Raw genomic sequence first — 15,276 nt, 5'->3', positions numbered from 1 at the left:
CCATAATGCTCCCCTCCACACTCGCATCTGCCCAATCACACAGCGCTGGAAATCACTGTAGACCTTGAAGGCTCATCTGGGACCTCAGTCCTGCCCTGCTACCGGAGTTAAATTCTAACAATCGCAGAGGGAGCTGAAATGTCTATGCTAAGGTTTGTCTAACTACCTCAAGCAATGACCTTGTTGGGGCACAGGGAGCTGATCCTAGGAATGTCCAGCCTTCACAGCTGTAGCATTGTGTTGCGAGAGAGGCCATACTGCAGATCATAAGGCCTTTCGGACCACTCGAGCTGTAGAGTGTTGATACAGAGAGGGCTAATGTAGGTACTTTGCACCAACGGCCAGCCTTTGTGACAAAAACCCAGTAATAATGAAATCCAAAGTATCTAGAGGACTGTTCGTGTGCTTTTTACAGTTCCCCTGTACCGAATCCTGGGTGTGATCCACACTAGAGACAACATCCATGGAATCCTCTTTTTTTTTTTTATTTTATTTATTTTTTTGTAACGAGGGCATGTGTACTGCTGTGAGAATTGGGTGGGGCCTAGTATGATGCTTTGTGGGCTGGGAGCTTGAGCAAGGCTATGGCAGAGGCTGCAGGCATTCATGGGTGGCCTTCTGGAGGGTAGTGGACACCGATCACCGTTTTTAATTTCTTCTGCTTGGTGTGAGCTTTGGGGGGAAGACACTTATAAATTTAAAACGAAGGAGAGGATTAGCACAGTGCACATTCTGCGGTTATGTTTGACCCTATAAAAGTATTCCTTTTAATTTGCATGATTTAGAGGAGGTAAGCTACTCTTCCTGGTTTTATAGGAAAAGCATATGCTAGGAACGATGCCCTAATAAGAGCACGACAACGGACAGTTTGCCACAAACGTATTCACTCAGTCTGCAACATTTAACCCCTTAACTGCTGATGGTTTTCCCTCCCAGTGCTGGGCCCTTTTTTTTGGCCATTTTCGGTCTGTCGCCATTCAAACCCTTGTAACATTTTTGTTACAAGTGCTATCATGGCCATGTTTGCACCCTATTCTTCCCACAAGGATTAGTCCTTTGCTGTAGGGGGGTGTGAGAAAGTAGCACAAAATTTACCACATTTTGTGTTTTTTCAGAAAATGCCAAGCATGCGGTTATTTCTTATTTTCCAAGCCTTTAAGAACAGGTTGAATGGGAACACAGGAAGGCATGCATTTCTGAAAAGTAGACAAGATGCCAAGTTCAGGAAGGGGTCATTTGCGCAGGTCAGGCAACAACTATGTACTTAAAATTCCCATAGTTTGGGAAGAAACTAGAAAAGTGACGGAAATCAAAGTATGTGCTGGTCATGTTTGCACTTGCAAGGTAATGGCTTCCGTGAGTATTGAGAAAAGCTAAGCACTGCTACATTCCCCCGACTCTTCCAGTTAGGAAATCACACGTTTTTTTACAAAACAAGCAATACCATGAGCCAAATGAGCCATGGTACATCAGATTTTTATGCTGACGGCCTAAACAGACGTACTTGGCTTTCGAAAATAAGGAAAACGAATGTGGTGAAGAATGGCAAGCATACTTTTTTTTTTTTTTTTTTTTTTTGTACGAGCACAGGTAGAACTTTTGAAGGATAGATGACTTGAAGCATGCAGTGCCTAAAGCAGCAACTAGTCTGGATTTCATTTGGGAAATGAAAGGGTTGTGTAACAAAGTGCAGTAGGAAATGTATGAAAACGTTATCAAAACCAAGAGACCACAACAAATGTCCTACCTTCCCACAGGTGTCCCGATAAAAATGGTACCTCACATGTGTGGGTGCACCGACCTGGGCGCAAAGGGAAAAGGCTAAACCACTGGTACATCAACCCTGGGGAAGACTGGATTCGGCTTTGTGGACAACCCACATATTTGGGCCTGGGGTGTCGCAGCCACCAAGGAAAACTGAGATCTCCATACATTTCTGAAAATACACCCGTGGGAATCCAGAGGTCTGATTTACGCACATCACCCTAAAATATATTTTTGCAGTCTCTACCTCTCCTGTTCCCTTTCAGGCTCTCTGTACGGCTCTGGCCTCTCATTGCTCTGCTAAAACTCAGGACATCTTGTCCTCGATCTCCTCTTCCTCTCCCACTTCCTCTCTCAGCCCCCCTTTGGCCATCTCTCCCTCTCCTCCTTTCTCATTTTCTCTGACAACACCTGATGAGGTTTCTAGACAAATCCGATCTATGAAAGTGTCGTCCAAACAGGTGCTGCCGTGCTCCTCCAGAACCATCAAGGACCATGTTGACCGCATCGCTCCAGCCTTAGATGATTTCTGTAGTCCCTCTTTCACCACTGGAACGTCCCCTCCCCTCTCCTCTTAAGCACTCCCTTGTGCACCCCCTCCTCAAGAAGCTGTCTGCCGAATCTACCTGCCTGGCAAACTATCACCAAATCTCTATCACCCCTTTCCTGGGCAAACGCTTGGAAAATATGGCCATCTCCCAGCTTACTCTCCACACTGTATCTGTTGGTTGTCTCCATGACCATCAGTCTGGTTTCAGAGCTGCCAGAGGCACATAAACTGCTCTCCTGGGCACCTGTGAAGATCTGCTCTCTAACCTTGATTCCAGCATTCCTTCTATCCTCCTCCTTGATGCTTCCTCTGCTATCAACATGGTCAACCATGCCATCCTGATCAATCAACTCTGTGAGAACCTGGGCATCACAGATCGGGCCCTGGAGTGGCTGATCTCCTTTCTCTTGGACTGCCCCTCTCAGGTCCAACTTGGTCTCTTTCTCTCTCTACTTGTGGCATTCTCCAGGGCTTTATCCTCTCACCCTGATTTTTCAACCTCTACTTGGCCCCTTTAACCCACTTGAGCTCTACCTGCTCCTCTAACTTTGCGTTATGCGGATGACACTCGGCTTTCCTTCAGGATCCCCTCAGCCTCCTCTCCTCTCTCTCTCTCGCTCATTCCTGACTGTCTATCCACAATTCAGGATTGGTGCACCTCCAACAATCTCTGCATTAATGCCAGTAAGACAGAGAGCCTTCTCACGGGGACCCCCACCCCTGCTTTCCCCTCTCTCACTCTGGCCGCCCGCCTTGGGCCCTCTTCCCTCGCATTCCTGCGAGGCAAAAAACCCTGGTGTCAGCTTCGACTCCACTCTCTCTCTTTCCTCACATCCCGGACGTCTCCAAGAAGTCCCACTACCAGCTGCACCTCCTCAAAAGGACTCTTCCCTTTCTCACTTACCCCAGAAGATCACTGTCTCTGGAGCTCCAGTTCTCTCTAGGCTGGACTACTGCAACAGCCTCTTTCCCAATCTACCTTCCTCTATGCCCTCTGCAACTAATCCAGAACAGGACTGCAAGACTTATTCTTGGCCTCAGGCGCAGGTGCTGTATCTCTCCAGCCCTGAAATCTCTGCACTTGCTCCCGGTGGCTGCAAGGATCAAGTTCAAGACCCTTTGCATTGTCCACAAGGCTTTCTGGGCCAGGGGGACACACTGATTCCAACGCTCTCCTCCAAAATGCCTTCCTTCTCGAGCCCTTTGCACAGCCACCTCCAACTCTCTAAGGGTTAGACGCTTATCCAGGCAGTGAGTTGGGGGGTAGATCGCTCTCCTCTGGAGGTGCCTCTCTTGGAATGGCTCTCTGCCCCTCTCAAACTTGAGCTGGACCACCTGAAGTTCCAGAAGCAGCTCAAAACCTTCCTCTTCTCTGCTTTCTCTCTCTCTCTTCCCCTTCCGACCTCTCTTTCTACTGTACCGACTTGTTGCTTGGCTACCCTCGGAGTCTCACTGGGTTCCAGGCTCTTTCTTGATCAGTCCCCCTTGCACTGCCTCTCGGCCTACCACGCACTTAAGGGCTGTAACTGTAACCCTAGAGTTCCTTTCACTAACCAGAGCCGCGCTGCCCTGGCTGTACTTACTCAGAGCATTGCTGTCCTGTTTTCCCCTCCGCTCCCCTCTCCCTTGCACTTCACCCCCTACCTTTACCCTTGCACTTCTCGTTCTCGCACTTGCACGATCTGAATGACACAAGGCCTAATAAGATCTTCCCTCTCTTGTTGGGCCTAGAAACACTTGTGTACAGGAGCGTTATAAATGACATTTCTGATGTTTGTTAATCTGCTTAGAATCACATGCTGTGCATAGGTCTGACATCCAGTGGTCACTGCGGAGTATTGCATTTTGTTTTTCGTAGTCGAAAAGGGGACGTTGACAAGGCGTGTCTGTAACACTATCCCTATAGTGGCGTGCATTGTACCCACAATCCCTCACACGTCGAGGTCCCTCAGATTGTTTTTTTCCGCCCAGCTACTGGTCGCCTTTATGCGGAGCTCCTAGAGAGACATTGCAAAATAGTTTCTTCCACCTTTGGTCGTTTGTCATTAATATCAATAACGTAGATCCCTCCCTCGACGCAGAGCTGTTTCTCTGCCGAGCAAGATCTTCGACGGAAGGACGAGCGGAGGGGATCCTTCGGCGCTGCCGAACACGTGGCCTGGCCTCGCCGGCCATACACAGTAGGGATAGTGGGGTTTTGTGGTCCTTCTTTCTTCTCTTTAAGAATGCCTTTCTCTTTCCCCTCCCTCTCTTTCAAGGTCGTAGTCACACTTTTTGCCCTCCGCTATGGAGAGGACGCCATTTAGGTTTTGCCCGCCTTGCAAGGGTAAATATACCTGGAAGGATGAGCACAAACGGTGCAACCCGGCCTGTAAATTACTAAAGCCCAAAACTCTAAAAGACCGCAGGGTCAAAAGGTGGGTGGCCTATGCCATGTCTAGGCCTGACTCCTCGCCCGCTGCCGCCGCCGCCGAGTGTGACGAGGACAATAACTACACGGTCCCCGTAACGGAGGCTGTAGACCTCTCAAAGGAGCGTTCACGCTCCTCGTCGTCCGGCCCCGGCCCCGACAAGCCAGCTTATGGGGGATGAACACCCCAGCGACAAGGACGCACATGGAAAAACACCAAAGCACATACCCCCTGGCACGCATTCGCCGAAGGCAGCCATAGCGCCAACGGGGACGCCGGCACCCGTAAGGGTCGTCAGCCCTCCCCGCCACCGCCTCCGCGACAGGCGACTGGGCATTCTAAAAAATAAGGGCGCTAACACCAAAACCTCCGGCGACGTGCATCGTAAGAGCGCTCACGTTGCCAGCAAGGACTCGACGAGCAAAGGCTCGACGTTACATAGCGCGACGGCGACCGATCCCTCGGAAGAGAGAATGATCGCCGAAAGCCTTGCGGGCATAGCATCTAAGGACGGCCAGAGACGTACGGCGAGTGAGACGCCGAAAACCGTGCACAAGGCCAAAGATACACCGAAGCGCCGGAAAACAGATCAGGCCAGTTCCTGATGCCGACGGAAGGCCCTAGCCAGCGAGAAGGCTACTCAGAAGGCAAAGGATCACTATCTTTGATGTTATGGGACAGAACCAGACAACTACAGGAGGAAGAAACTCCTTTTTCATTCCCAGACCGTCCTGGCCGACCTCAGTGGACCTTTTGAAAGGTTCCAGACCTGTATTGATAAACTAGACCGGTTCATGTCCATCCCAGAAGACAGGGCACCCAAGAGACCAAGGGAGACACCCCTGGAGAGTCCAAGGGCTAAATGCCAGAAGTTTTATAACCCCATACAGGAGGACATGTACTCTTACAATCTCACTGAGGAAGACACCTTCTTCCAGGAGGAAGATGAGTTCACCTATGTTGAAGACCAACAAGAAGAGGAAGGTTTTCACGAGGACACTAACCTAGGTGAGGAGGGATTCCCGGAGGACACAGGCGAGGGCGACCCAAATCCCTGGCAGTCACCAGCTAGGTCGACGGACACAGGCAGTAGCAGTATAGTCATCCGGTCTACTGAAACTACACCAGTCAGGAACCCTTTGCCTGTTGTTGATCAACCCACCTTCAATGCACTGCTGAAGAAGGCAGCAGCACGTTTTGAAATTGAAACTGGGGAGATCACCCCAGACACCGATTTTGTGGAGAGGATTATCAAGGAAAACTCCCCCACTAGCCAAATTATCCCCATCCTCGCCTCAGTTAAGACGTATTACCCCTTCTCTTTCCACTCCTGCATTGGTGAGAGGGGTCAATCTGAGGATTGAGAAACTGTTCTCTCCCTCTCAATCAGACCCATTATATATTAAGGGTCATTCAATCCCGGACTCCCTGGTCGTGACCAACACCAGGAAAAGGGCAGGAGTCCCACTATCTACCAGCGAGGCACCCCCAGATAAAGAGGGGAAGAAGCTGTATGCCCTAGCCAAGAGAATCACCACCTCTGCAGCATTCTCTACCAGAATTGCCAATAATAATACCCTATTGGCAAGCTACGCTGATGTTCAATGGGCAAAGCTCAAACAGGACATTGAAGAAGTTCCCGAACCCCCTAAGGACTCGTTTGCTGGCTACAGTTAACGAGGGCTCTCTGGTCAACCAAAGAATCGTCAAGAATACCCTCGATGCAGCAGAGAGGCTGGCCGCACTTTGGTACAAGGAATTTTGCTGAAGCGTCACGCCTGGCTTCGCAATTCCGGATTTAAGGCAGAAACACAAGCATCCCTTATTAATAAGCCCATAGAGGAGTCCAACCTCTTTGGGAGAGCAGTGGATGACGTCCTGGAGAACGCGAAGAAAGAATTTGACACAATAAAGACCTTAGACCAAATTTCAAAGCCCCCTAACAGGCGGGGATTTGGTAATAAGCGCTTGTTTCGTGGACAACGCCAGCAACAAAACCAACAACAATATTCTGCCAGCAACTACCAAGGTAATAGTGGCCAGTACAATCGGAGCGGTCAATGCCGTGGCAAAGGGAGAGGCCGGGGTTCCACCCCCAGAGACTCCCAAGCCACCAACACCACCAAGTGACGCGAAGATTCGCGTCCCCTCTCATGCAACGCCGGTCGGGGGCCGGTTAGCATCCTTTCTTCCAGCATGGGAGGGAATAACATCAGACCGCTGGGTACTTTCCACCGTTACCCGCAGCTACTGTATAGAGTTCAACAGTTCCCCAGCATACAGACCCCCGAGGGGACGCCGCATGACACCAGAACACCTCGCCATCCTTCTCCAAGAAGTGGACCAACTGCTGGAAAAAGGAGCCATAGAGGTTGTGCCTCTATCTCAGGTAACAGAAGGTATTTATTCAGTGTACTTCCTTGTACCCAAAAATGATCTAACCATGCGCCCTGTATTAGATCTGCGCCCAGCGAACAAGTTTGTCAAACCCCAAAAGTTTCGTATGGTGACCTTACAGGAAGTGATCCTACTGCTATCACAGGGAGATTACATTACATGACAACACTGGACATGAAAGATGCATACTTTCATATTTTAATGTTGCCAGCGCACAGAAAATACCTCAGGTTTATGATAGAGGGCAAACACTACCAGTTCAGAGTGCTACCCTTCGGCATAGCATCTGCACCAAGGGTATTCACGAAAGTACTGGCAGTGGCAGCGGTCCATGTGCGCAGATTATCCATCCCAGTATACCCTTACCTCGACGACTGGCTCATAACCGAGGATTCTTACGAGACATGCTTCTCTCAAACACCCAAAAGACTGTAGACCTTTTGTTCCAACTGGGCTTCTCCATCAACGAGAAGAAGTCCAGCTTAGACCCCAGCCAAGTCAAACAATTCCTTGGGGCTCTAATTCGAACAAAGGACGGCCTTGTCTTCCCCTCCAACGAGCGGGTCCAAAACATGCTGTTTCAGATCCCCCAATATGTGGCAGGTCGAGAGGTGACAGTGAGCAAAGCGATGCGCTTGCTAGGAATGATGGCGTCGTGTATTTATTTGGTACCTCACGCATGCCTGCGCCCAATGCAGGAGTGGCTCAACAGCCAGTGGTGTCAGGCCAGCGGACAATGGGACAATCTAGTGGTGGTCTTGCAGGCCTTGGTTCTCTCGCTACGGTGGTGGACAAAGGAAAACCTGATAATATGGAAACCCTTTGCCACACCCGCGGTGGAGGCCACTCTAACCACAGACGCATCCCTCACAGGATGGGGGGGCACACCTATCCCATCAGACTGCTCACGGAGTGCGGACTCCGAGCGTAGCATCCAAGCACATAAACCTACTGGAGCTACTGGCGGTGTTCAAAGCACTAAAAGCCTTCCAAGAACACCTACAAGGGAAGACAGTGATGGTCCTTACAGACAGCACCACAGCCATGTACTACATCAACAAGCAGGGGGGGGGGCACCCACTCTCCAGGACTGTCCAAGCTGTCCCAGAATATATGGAAGTGGGCTCTCAGACACAACATGTTCCTACTGTCACAACACGTACCAGGGGAACTCAATCTGCTAGCAGACAAACTCAGCAGAGACTTCCCCTGCCCGAAGAGTACGAATGGCGATTGCACGAAGACATCGTCTTAGATGTCTTCACGCAATGGGGATTCCCCGAAATAGACCTGTTTGCAACTCTGTAGAACTCACAATGCCAAAGTTACGCCTCCAGGTACCCCCAGAACCAACGGGAACAGTCTGTCGATTCAATGGTCAGGGAAATTTGTTTACGCCTTTCCCCCCGACTCCCCTTCTCAACAAAGTTGTGCACAAGATGCACCAGGAACACGTTACCATGATACTAGTGGCCCCGATGTGGGCCCGGCAGCCATGGTTCTCACTTGATGGAGATGTCCCTATCTCCCCCAGTGAAACTTCTCTGCCCGTACAACATGCTGTCACAGGACAAGGGCAAGACACTGCATCCATGCCCTCAGACCATGTATTTAGCAGCCTGGCTCCTGAGATCATAGAATTTGGACATCTACAACTCCCGCAGATATGTATGGACATCCTCGGGGAAGCCAGAAAACCTAATACTCGCCACTGCTATTCTAGCAAGTGGAGAAGATTTGTCATCTGGTGTAGAGGAAAGAGCATCAACCCGGTTGACTGCTCTCCCACACATATTGTTCTGCACTTGACCCATTTATTGGATTCAGGTCTAGTGTTCAATTCCATTAAGGTCCACCTGGCGGCACTTTCTGCATACACCACTTCCCAACTTAAAGTGTCGTGGTGGAAGATCCCAGTTATCAAGGCCTTCATGGAGGGGGTAAAGAGAATACACCCTCCGATAGCTAACCCAGCTCCCGGATGGGACTTAAATGTGGTACTTTCCAGACTCGTGGGCTCGCCATTTGAACCCATGCACAAGGCAACTCTTAAGGACCTCACTCTTAAGACTGCTTTCCTAATAGCTATCACCTCCATTAGGAGAGTAAGTGAACTACAGGCTCTTTTTGTTCTAGACCCCTTCGTAACAGTTCACAAAGATAAGGTGGTTCTACGCACACACCCAAGGTTTGCACCGAAATTCATCTCGAAATTCCATGTAAACCAGTCAATAGAACTAGCAACGTTCTTTCAAAACCCTTCCAACTTGGGAGAAAAAAGTCTGCATACACTGGATGTACGCAGAGCTGTCATGTTCTACATGGAAAGAACCAGGCCACTGAGAAAGACTAATCAGTTCTTTGTCTCGGTGGCAGCAGGAAGAGAAGGAGATGCAGTCTCAAAGTTCACTATATCTAGATGGGATTGTTCAATGCATCACTCTGTTTCTCTCTTGCTAAGAGAGAACTACCCTTCAAGCCAAGAGCACATTCTACTCGAGGCACTGGGGCATCCATAGCATTCATTGCAAATGTTCCCCTTGAGTCCATCTGCAAAGCGGCTACCTGGAGTTCTGTGCACACCTTTACAAAACACTACTGCCTAGATGCACACTCTAGATCTGACTCCCAGGTGGGACAGGCAGTATTAAGACATCTTTTCTCTACTGTTCCTTCTCATAACCCACCGCCAACTCCGGGTACTGCTCGCTACTCTATGCACAGCATGTGATTCTAAGCAGATTAACAAACCTCAGAAGACAATGCATTACTTACCGTAAAAGCATTTCTGATGGTTGTATCTGCTTAGATTCACATGCGCCCACCCTTCCTCCCCGCTCGGATGGAAGGAACATAGACATCTTTCTACATCTCTCTTTTCTGTACTCACTCACGTTTAGAAGGCTCCCTCAGGGCAGAAAAAATACAGAGGGACCTCGACGCGTGAGCGATTGTGGGTACAACGCACGTCACTATAGGGATAGTGTTACAGACACGCCTTGTTGACGTCCCCTTTTCGACTACGAAAAACAAAATGCAATACTCCGCAGTGACCACTGGATGTCGAACTTATGCACAGCATGTGAATCTAAGCAGATACAACCATCAGAAATGCTTTTACGGTAAGTAATGCATTGTCATCATTATCCACAACCGCCCTGGAATGTATTACCCACAGGGCCCAGCAAAGTCCAAAATGTAGGGAAAAAAACGCAAAATGTTCAGACATTTGCCACCAGTAAACCACCGTAACACGCTGGCAACACCACGTGCCCTACCTTCGCACGTTCCCACAGGTGTCCCGACAAAAGCGGTACCTCGCATGTGTGGGTGCACTTACCTGGGTGCAAAGGGAAAAGGCTAAACCATTGGTACACCAAAGCGCATGGGAAGACCACGTTTTTACTGTATTCGGTCTTGTGGACAACCCACAGATTTGGGCCTTGGGTGTTGCAGCCACCAAGGAAAACCAGGAACCCAGGCATTTCTGAAAAGAAGACACCCGTAGGAATCCAAAGAGGTCTGACTTGCGTGAATCGCCTTTATAATCTGTTACACACAAGGCCTGGCAAAGTCCAAAATATAGGGAAGAAAACACAATGTTCAGACATTTGCCACCAGGAAACCACCGAAACACACCCGCAACAACACATGTCATACCTTAACGCGTTCCAACAGGCGTTCCGATGAAAACGGTACCTCACATGTGTGGGTGAGCTTACCTGGGCGGAAAAGAAAAAGGGTTGACCGTCCCCAAGTCCAGCTGCAGCCCCAGGTAGCCCTGGCAGGGTCACTGTCCCTCCCCGGAGGGATAGTAGCCCTGGCAGGGTCACTGCCCCTCCCCGGAGGGGATATGCTGTAACGCAGCACAGCCAATGTTCCAGGACAGTCGGGGGTGTGACCCCTGGCATTGTGTGCCTGTCTCCCATGTGGGTTGACCGTGCAGAAGGCCATCCACGGCCAGGGTCCTGTAAGAAACTCATGGTGGCAACAAAGACACAAGTGATCACAGTTCAAGGGTGTTTATTAAACTGTATGCAGGTTGGAAAACCCCTATTCTAAGCCTAAATATAAGATGGGAGCAAGCGTCGACCATCAATACCAAAATAAGGCAGTCCTTATGGTGTTGTGTCCAAATAAAAGGGCCTATACTGAGAAGCCTACTGCCAAACCGTACAACTAATACAGAAAGGGTGTGGGATGGTTTTCAAAGGAAAATAGTGTTCTTAAAAAATGTCATGATGCGGTAGCTTGGATCTTGGATCTCCCTTCCCCCACGTTTTGAGCACTGGGTAAGGTTGTATCTTGGAGCACAGCACACACTCTAGCTTCCCCAGCATGAGTTGACAGTTCCGTTCCAGCTTATGGGGGGCCTCAATGGCCAAGTCTTGTTTCTCTTGAAAGTCCCTTGCCTTCGAGGGCCTGACATGAATGACAAAAGTTCCTTCAACAAAAATGAGTTTGTTTCCTGATTTCACTTTGGGCAAGGATTTCTCACCCCTGGGTTCCCCTCTTCCTCTCGATATCGGGGCCTCAGTGGCTGCGTCCCCTAGTTCCGAAGGCCTCGTAGATTCTCAAATAATCAAAACCGCAAATAAACATAAAGTTCTGTTCTATGTATTTCTCGTGTGATAGATTCACTCCTGGATCTCCCTTGTTCGGGCGCAGACCCCTCTGTGATTTCAGCCTCCCTTCCCTTTGGCTTCTTTCAGGTGATGGATACACCCCTGGATCTCCCTTGTTCGGGCTCGGACCCTTCTCAAATGTCAATGTCCTTTTAAACAGTTCCAGTGGACATCCCTCGGTTGGGTTCACTCTTGTCAACACACTGTTTCTTGGGACTTTAGAATTGTTCCCTTCTCGTGAGCATCCCTCGGTCGGGTTCACACTTGCCAACTTCATATTTACATTCACTTACAAGGTTTGTGGTATTCACTTCCCTTGCTTTCTTTATAGTTTGTAGATCAAAGGCCTTCGACTGTATACAGATTTTGCTTGACCTCCTATATGACCACTTTGACCTATCTTGGCGGCTCTCCTATGGCCTTCTGGTTTCTGTAGTTTTTACTCCGATGGAGATCAGAGTTTCTTCAGAGCAGCACCCACGTGGTGGCGGTACCCTACTGCAGCTGGTCTCCCCTTTACAATTTTGAACTTTCTCACTTTGAGACTTTCATTAACCAAAGCCCGGTTCTTATCGCCCTCCACCCCCCAATCGACTCACTGGCTTTGATGAACTGCTCAGCTTTCCTTTTCACTGGAGTCAAGGCTGGTACCACAGAAGCAGGAGACTCCCTCGCTCCGGCTTATCGGTGTTTTTACGCTCTGTGTACCTTTGACATCTGCTGCAGCACACTTGGGCTATTGTCCTCGGTCTTATGTTTCTGTCAGCGGAGGGTTCGCAGGGTTCTGTCAAAGGGCAAGGTCCTATCTCTCTTCGTCAGCCTCTTGATATTTGCTGCCTTACTCCTCTTGAACTGCAGGACCCGGATAGCTGTCTTGTCGTGTGGTCTGCCTTGTTCGTACTGTGCTCTCTTGCTCCACCTTTTATCCCTGTGGAGAAAAGAAAGGGCCGTCAGGTGTGTGTGATTTAAGTCAATTGCCTGACCCTTGTGTCGGGACATGCCAGGTAAACCGTTTTATTACCAGTCCGTTGTCCGTTGTCGGTTGTGGCTTGTGTCATAAAAGAGGGTGGGGGGGAGGGGGGGGTTAGTGTTCCAGTATCTTGCGGGACAGACAGGGGAAGAGGTGTTCTATGAAATTATGTTTGTACCAGGGGGTTTGATGAACTTAGAAGGGTGAAACTGATAGTTATGTGGCAGAGGGAAGTGACCAGGTTTCCTATTTTGAAATAAACAAGGGGGATTGTGGGATTGGAAGTGTTATGTCTGAGGAGATAGGGAGTGTGGGAAATAATGACTAGAGGGGCGTGGAAATGAATGACCGCGAGTATGCGGGTAGGGAACAGAAAAACAGGGATTTTGGGATATGCGGTTTTGAAGTGCCACAGGGTTTGGGCTCCTAGGGTTTTTACCGGTTATGTAAGGGAAGGTCTGTTTGGGATAGGCGAGATCTAATGGGAGGAAGGGAGGCAGATGTAGTACAGCCTATGAAGATTTTAAGGATTTTGCCCTCCTTCTCCGATACAATACTGCATCTCCCGTGGGTTATTCCCTTAAGTACAACCCTCTGGCTCCACCCCCAGAGTTGGGATCAGAGCGGATCAGCCCTTCGCTGGCCACCTGAATAAGGGTTTCTCGAGGCTCACTATGTGAGATACCCTCAGGTATTTCAGTCCCCATCACTCCCCAGAGGGAAAAGCTGTAACGCAACCAAGCCAGGGCCCAGGAAGGCCGGGGGTGCGGACCACTGCCATGGGTGCCTGACTCGCATGTGGGGTGATCGTCCCCAAGTCCAGCAGCAGTCCCAGGGATCCCTGGCAGGGTCACCATCCCTTCCTCGAGGGAAAAGCTGTAATGCAGCGTGGCCAGAGCTCCAGGATGGTCAGGGGAGATGTCCTGTTGGAGGTTTTGTCTTTGGGCTATTACCTAACCTGGTGGTATTTTAGTATCATGGTATTCTGGCGGTAAAATTGGCACTATCTTATTATGGTGGCAAATTAGTGGTGAGCATATTCATAAAACTGCCCTATATGATAAGACCAACCTTCCCTCTTTTATAACTATGCCCTATACTAGGGTTGACTGTAGTCATACACCCAGGCTTAGCACATTTAGAAGGAACCCAGTAATGTCATAAATGATGTAAGAATTGTGCATAAGTTATCTATGACATTAGCTTATGCCCTTGAAGGGCCCCGGGCAGCCCCAACATGCATGGCTGAACGCACTCTTACAACACACCAGCTTTCTAGCTTGCCTATATATTTTCTTACTTTACAACAGTGGTGCAAGCACTAGAGTGCCTCTTGATTATCTTCCCACCTAAATAGTGGCCATCAGACACATGAGAAAGGAAGGAAAAAAAACTGGCAACACCAACTTTGCTTTTGTTACTGCAATTATTATTTGTGACCCAGATACATAATAAAAAGAATCAACATTACATTTCATGATTACACAGTTATGTGCTCTTACCAAAGCCTCAACACTGCTGCGGTTATCTAAAGGACAAAATATACACATACATTGCAGAATATTTCCTTTTGTTACTTCACAGTGTGCGAATTAAAAATAACAATGACTCATTTGAAAGTGATGGCCTATTCTTGTCCAAACAGTCAGAGATAATCTACTTTCATTCCACGCTCTCCTCAATTACACAATCACTTTCATAAGAGTTTGAAGTGTCTGTTTTATCTGCACGGCTCCTTTTTCACTTCTGCCTGTCTGCGATGAAATGTTCCAAGCTCCGCACGGTCACTGGCACACTCAAAAGCTGCAAAACGAAATTGTGTGTCGCCACAAGATAACCCCATATGCACTCCTAAGGAACCTAAGTTCCGATTGTAATAAATGTAAAGTCAAGGATATAAATAATAGTATGTGAACCTTAAGAGAAAAAATTCAGTAACCTCAGAAGGAGGGTAGAGTTGGGTGTTCAAATATATATAAAACAGTTATATACTGAATCTGTATATTTGACTTAACTAGGCACGAGAAAGTCAATTTCAGAGAAACAAAATATTTAATTCAAATGATCAAAGCATCTTTCTTTTAACAACTGTTAGGCAATTCGCACATCCCAACATATTTAAAAACCAAACAAACATCTTTTTATAAATAGGACCGCCTTCACTTGGCGTCTATCTCAACATTGACGACAATCACAATTATGTCAACAAAAATATATTTTGATGCATATCTACAGCAATTCACAACATCCACATTTAGTCATGTGAGAAAACCCTTGGTTCGAATGTAAATTGTCCCAAATGGCACCAATCGTTCTTTGTTTTGCCAACGCGTTTTGGACGAATTATAAGTCCATCATCAGGGCTAAAGTTGCTAATGGTTCCAACTGGTCAACCTGTTCAGACTGTGAATTCCTAAATGTAAATGTAAGAAGGGATTGCTGTGATAACAGTATTCAGACCAACCAGTATCTTTGCCAGTAGACTTAACTTCCACAAACCTTTATGTTCCACAGGTTGGACTTGTCACTGGGAATTAACCGTACTGGGGTGTAGGAGTA

At 48.5% G+C, this 15,276-nt stretch overlaps 1 protein-coding gene across 2 annotated transcripts in view; it reads left to right on the top strand.

The window, feature by feature from the left end:
* MIIP (migration and invasion inhibitory protein) overlaps window positions 1-15,276 on the top strand; it is a 157,796-nt gene that overhangs the window by 62,233 nt on the left and 80,287 nt on the right. The window lies entirely within an intron of this gene.

This window comes from Ambystoma mexicanum, chromosome 8 (genome assembly GCF_040938575.1).
Source record: "Ambystoma mexicanum isolate Mex_15411 chromosome 8, UKY_AmexF1_1, whole genome shotgun sequence".
Taxonomy (NCBI): Eukaryota; Metazoa; Chordata; class Amphibia; order Caudata; family Ambystomatidae; genus Ambystoma; species Ambystoma mexicanum.
This window is presented reverse-complemented; position numbering and strand designations above follow the sequence as displayed.